Source organism: Cryptomeria japonica, chromosome 7 (assembly GCF_030272615.1).
Source record: "Cryptomeria japonica chromosome 7, Sugi_1.0, whole genome shotgun sequence".
Classification (NCBI taxonomy): Eukaryota; Viridiplantae; Streptophyta; class Pinopsida; order Cupressales; family Cupressaceae; genus Cryptomeria; species Cryptomeria japonica.
Window position 1 is genome coordinate 184,967,751 of NC_081411.1, and position 6,695 is coordinate 184,974,445.

A 6,695-nucleotide genomic window follows, 5' to 3' on the forward strand; every position below is an offset into this window, starting at 1 on the left:
ACCCATCACACATTATCACCATTTGATAGACTTCGCACTATCCCGAGGTGGATAGGAATAGTCTTCTTCATGCAAGATCCTTCACATGCATAGAGCTTACATGGCAACATGATCTGTCCTCCATCATACTGCTAACTCGTCACACGAAGATTATCGATTGAGTCACTTGAGTTGCTCCAACCAGAAATCCTGAAGTGGAAGCTACCTACCAACCGGTAACCATACAATGCTTCCATGTGCCAGTTCACATAACTACATGCCTATTCACCTTGAACAAATGTGCCACTTCACTTTGGCATATAAACCGGTTCATACATATGCCGATTCCTCTCTCTTCACCTATCACATGTGCCGGTTCTCACCATGTCTCATATTGACATCAATGACAACATACAATATCATTATGTCTTCATGCCAGTTTACATAAGGCTCATGCCAGTTCACATAATGCCAACAAATGGAAAATACAAAGAAATACCACAAGGAGTATAAGACATCACTAATCTTGAGAAACAAAGCCTCCAATCTTAGGATCTTAACTCACTCAAACATATGCAAGAGAACACAACACAAAAAGAACAAAACAAACAAAATAAGACAACACACAAAAGACATACGACAAAACAAAACACACAAGACCACACATGAACTAGCTGAAGAGACCTCGATAATCCAATGTCTCAAACAACTAATTGAAACACAAAGAAAAATACCATCACATAAATACCAATAATCACATAGAAGAGTAAAGCTAACATCATCATGAACCATCAATAGTAAAACTATGGGTTCATGAGACGAAGGAGAGAGAGGACATGAATAGACACTTTGGTGATCCATGAGAAGAAAGGCAAACAAGAAGAAACCATGGACATCTCACCCCTAGAATTAGGTGATCCATGGAGAAAAAGGACATGTAAAACTATCCCCTAGAGTCTGTCTAGGTGATCCATGTAAGGGACGAAGGTGAGAACGTCGTTAGTTCCACTCAACCTCATGCGTGTGTGTGCAATTGAAGTTCAAAGCACCTCATGGGAGTCTATTCCCGAGTATGCTACAACCTGTATAAGATGTATAGTAAAATTGTCAGGAAAGTGGTGACATCTTGCTCTAAGACGCTACCCTCTAGTTCCAAGAATATCCCATTGTAAGAGAAAAGCGGTGACATATCACTTTAAGAGGCTATGCTCTAGTTCTGAGAATGACCCACTATATAAGAGAAACGTGGTGACATATTTCTCTAAGAGGTTGTCCTATGGTTCCAAGAATGACCCACTATATAAGAGAAAAGTGATGACATCTTGCACTAAGAGGTTGTCCTTTGGTTCCAAGAATGACCCATTGTATAAGGGAAAAGCGACGACATATTTCTCTAAGAGGCTGCCCTCTGGTTCTGAGAATGACCCACTATAAGAGAAATAACGTGTAACATAATACAAAAGGAGCAGTGTGGGTGCCCCCCGCCTTAGAACAAGGATACCTTTCTTTCACACAAAGAAGATATCCATCATGCAACAATGTCATAAATACAAGAAAAAGAGGGTATACTCTTTAAGATAGGATAAGAAGTTGAAAAAAAGATACCTTTCTATAAGTGTAAAGGAGATCCTTGGAGGAGAAGAGATCTTTGTTTAAAAGACATCTACCCCCAAGAGGATTTGTCTTAAACAAATATAACATCTTCTAGAATGAAGTATAGAAGAGAACAAGAATGAAATCCTTTCTCCTATTTCTAAGTGAAAGGGATTCTTGACAAAGGATGATTCACTTTTGTCCCAATGTGGATGGGTGAATTTATTATAGATGTACATTACTAGGTGTAAAAGAGGTTGTAGTCAAGGACTTACACCTCTTGTATAAGAGTGAACCCTTGAGAAAACAACAATGATTTCATACAAGGAATGACATCAAGTAATGAAACTTACACAATCCATAACATAGGAAAGAGTGGATCCTTTAAGATAGAGAGAGAGAGAAATCATTCCGCCCCCCCCCCCCCCAAGTGTAGAGACAATGAGAAGGACTTGCACAATCTTCTAGAAAGAGATTAAGCATAAGAAAATGCTCAATAAACTTACATGAACATATGCAAGAAAAGACATTAGTATATGAAAAATACACATCTCAAGAAGTGGTAATCTTCTAAGAGATGAAAGAAATAAAATCACATATTCCTCAAGAGGGATTAGTCATAAGAACATATCATGATAATTATATATAAAAAATGCAACCTCTAAAGGAAATAATGATAAATGAAATATAAAGAAAGGGAAAGGAGCAGAATCCTTGCCCCTCAAGTGAGAAGAACAAGGAGAAACATTACACATCTCCTAATGGGGATTATTTCCAAGTGATACACATTCCTAATGGAACAAATCCTCTCAAGGAAGGGTCATGTACTCTAAGAGAGATCATTCCATTTTAGGGGCATATCATACTTGTGAATAACCAAAACCATAGAAGAGGTAATTTTTTCGAAAGAATGAAGGTAAGCAAAGAAGTGTATTACTTGTATACACATAAAATTGGCTATGAGAAATTAAATAAATATTTTATATTTTATTAATAATTATTCCTCTATTAAATAGTTAATTTAAAAAGATTAATTTATTTAATTCATTTCATGTCCTTCTATTAATTAATTTATTTGAAACATTTTATTAATTAATTCATTATATCCTTTTCTTATAACCATTTAATTAAATATCTAATATTTAATTATTCCTCTATCTACTATCCAATAGTCTCATTAATTAAATAATTTCTTAATTATTTAATCCCTTTTCCAACTCACCTTTCATTCTCCACATCACTTCTTTGAAAACTCATCCATCATGTGGCTAAATTAATTCAACAAAATTAAATTAAATAAAATAATTTATTAGCCACTTATCTCCAACTTCCAAAACAAAATGAAATGTTGTGTACGTACACATATTTCCTAACTTTATTTTATATTCTCTGCAACATCCCTATATTTTAGGAGGAATTGAGTCCACTTGTCCTCTCATTCCTACATCTTCTCCAACTATCCTATATCCTCTCAAGTATTCAACTCCGTCAAGGTGAGATGAGTGAAACTTGTCTTCTCCTTCCCCCTTTCTCTCAACCTTCAACTTCTTGCTCATAGGCATCCAATTTTCAAGATTCGATCATGACCGATAATCTCTGCCACCTAATCTCATGCACTCAAAAATTTGTAAAAAGAGGTCTCCTAATCCATTTTGAAACTAATATACTAATAGATAATCTTATAGTCATTCTAGGAGTCTTTATCTTGCATCCGCGAGTCTGAGTTTGAAGCAATTTGCAATTTTAGAATTTCTTTCATAGCTTAATATCATGTTAGTTTAAATCATTTGCATATGCATATCATAGTATCAGTTAACTCATGCAGAGGCCTACCCAAAATCCTAATAACAAGCCCAAATTGGGTTAGGCTAGTGACCCCTCAAAAACTCATTAGGGTCCTGCAAGGAAGGACTCTATACCTTGGATGAAACTTCTCACACACTCACTAGTCTTAGGCCTACTCAAGATGAGTAAAAGGATTCAACTCTTCAAACTTACCTTACTGGTGACCCCTACTCTTAGGGATTTGGGATTTGGCCAACACATAACATCTAAGACCTCTTCCAAGAACTGGTTTTGATCTTGAGCATCAAATCCTTATACCTTGCTTGTAAACCTACCCCCTAGGCTTGTAGCCCTATTTGACGATAGAATGGATCTTAACTCAAAAAAAATTCCACACACCCATACAAAAAAATTATCATTTCAAACACCCTTTTGAAATTTATATTGATCACAAAAATGGTTTGATCAGATCTACAAATATAAGTTTTGCTCCCTTTAAAGGCTAAGAGACCTAATAGGGGTAATTATCCCTATTTTCCAAAGCAACTACCTTTACTGGTATAAAAAATGAAACATAAAATTAATTGGCATGTGGGGGGTAGTGAGAAACTTATAATTCCAGGGTTGCATGCCTGGAATCCATCGCTAAGACAAATTATGATGACTGTCCTAAAACTAGTCCTAGGTAGTCACATAGAGATGCCTACCTAAATTTGTTCTTTTCTCCACACCAAAAAAGTCCCCCTTGTAAAAAAACATGAAAAAACTAAAATAAAAAGTCTTATCCTACACCCCTCCAAAGTAAGAGTCCTCTAATGGACTAGAGTGCAAGATGAAGCCATTTTGATTCAAAACCCTCAAATTTCGGGTCACAGTTAGTAAAATGGAGGGTTCTCTCTACTCTGGAATGGTTAAGACCTAATACCACCACCAAAAGAAGGATAATTCATAGAGCTATCTAATACATGGATGGTGGGGTTCAAATCAATCTATACAGTCATGTACAACACCTACAAACTCAAAATTTCTGGAAAAAGCTATAGTATTTTGTGTATTTCTGATTCTCAAACTCCAACTCCAATAACAACACCCTTAGGACTCATTCCCAAAAGTCTTATAAAAATCTCCAATGGTTTCCCACAAAATTTTGAGTAGGTTGGAGCCTTTGAAAGGCTTCCCCCAACCAATTTAAAAAAAGTTGCACTTTTGCACTCAAAAGTTGCATTTTACAAAAGTTGCATTTTTGCAATTTTGCACAAAAAGTTGTCATGCTATCTAGGGTTGGGATCCACACACATAGACCAAACAAACACACATAAAACATGTCTAAAACCTATCAAACATAAATCTAAACCATCTACTACCCCTTCTTTACCACATTGTCCCAATTGGCTTCTCAAATTGCCTCATTGGTGACATGGGATTATATGGTGGGGTTTATTTGCATACATGAAACAAAAGACACACTAACACACCCTAATTATCTTAATATTCATCCTTAGGGTCATGAATATCTTTTTGATAAGGTGCTCCTGCACCATACTCCCCGAGAGAAGAGATCTCAAGCCCACTTGAGATCAGAGTTTGTAAATCTCTACCATGATTGGATATTTGCTCACTTGTCATCCAAACCACCTCAGAGTCTGGTTTATCCATCTAAGTCACCAAATAATCAATTTACTCCTTGTTCCTTGTCTTCTTTGTGACTCTAGTGTCTAACACTTTTCTCAATTTAGGTGATTCCTTCCTTGGAACGTCATTGTCTACTGCAACCTGCATTGGTTTCTCTTCTTCATTTTAAGTACCTTTGGAAATTACAAGATCACACACATTAAAAATGGGTGATAATCCAAGATCAGGAGGAATTTGGATCTCATAGGCATTTTTTCCACACTTCTTCAATATCTAACATGGTCCAATCTTCCTTTGTATGATTTTTGTGTATTTGCCTTTTAGTAGTCTCGCCTTCTTCAAATGTACCCATACCAAATCCCCAACACTAAACTGTACATCTCTCTTCTTCTTATTAGCATGAGCTTTATACTTCACTGCAAATTGTTGGAGATGAGACTTGACTTGGTCATGCACCTCTTTAATGGCTGATGCAAATGCTTCACCATCTGCACTAAAGACTTCTTCTTTGGGTAAATCTCTTAACTCCAACACTCCCCTTGGGTGTATGCCATAAACAATCTGAAAAGGAGATTTACTAATACTCCTATTTATGGTGTCATTTTATGATAATTCTACCTATGACAAAATGCTATCCCACTTCTCTCCATGTTGCCTTGTTAAACACCTTAATAGGTTTCCTAATGACCTATTGACAACTTGAATTTGCCCATCCATTTGAGGATGGTAGGATGATGAAAAAGCTAGGTTAGTCCCCAACTTCTTCCGAAGGGTCCTCCAAAAGTGACCTATGAACTTCACATCTCTATCTGAAACAATGTTTAAGGGCAATCCATGTATCCGGACTATCTCTTTGAAGAATAGGTCTGCAACATATGATGCATCACAAGAAGTCTTACATGGAAGAAATGAGCTATTTTACTAAACTTGCCCACTACTACAAAGACACTGTCAAATCCTCTCCTTGTTCTAGGAAAACCCAACACAAAGTCCATACTTATGCTCTCCCATGGCCTAGAATGAATGGGTAAAGGCTGATATAACCTTGCATTTGTATACTTTCCTTTGGCTTTCTAACATATGACACATGTCTCCAGAAACTTTCTCACATCCGCCTACAATTTTGGCCAAAAATAATGTCTCTTCACAAGATCTGGGGTCTTGTCAAGACCAAAATGACTTGCCATAACTCCACAATGCTTCTTCCTAATAGTATATAATCTCATGGAACATTTAGGAATACACAACTGCACTCCTTTGAACAACAATCCATCTTGTATCAGAAACTCAAAAAACTTAATATGATATCGGTCACCAAAAGTTTCACATATCTTGTAGATCTCTCCAAAATCTTCATCAACAACATACATACTCTTCAAGGAATCAATACCAACACTCTCCATTGGTTTACAATCAAAACCTTCCTGCTCAAGGGATCTACAACTTTATTCTTGACTATATTCTTGTGTTTGAGGGTGAATGTGAAAGCTTGTAGGGTCTCTACCCATTTCATGTGTTGATGATTAAGCTTCTCTTGACTATTTATGAAACCAAGTGCCTGATTATTAGTAAATACAATGAACTCCTTAGGCAATAAATAGTGCATCCACTTCTTCAAGGATTGTACTAGAGCATACATCTCCAAGTCATAAGATGAGTATCTCTTCTTAGGATCATTTAGCTTTTCACTAAAAAAAGCAATAGGC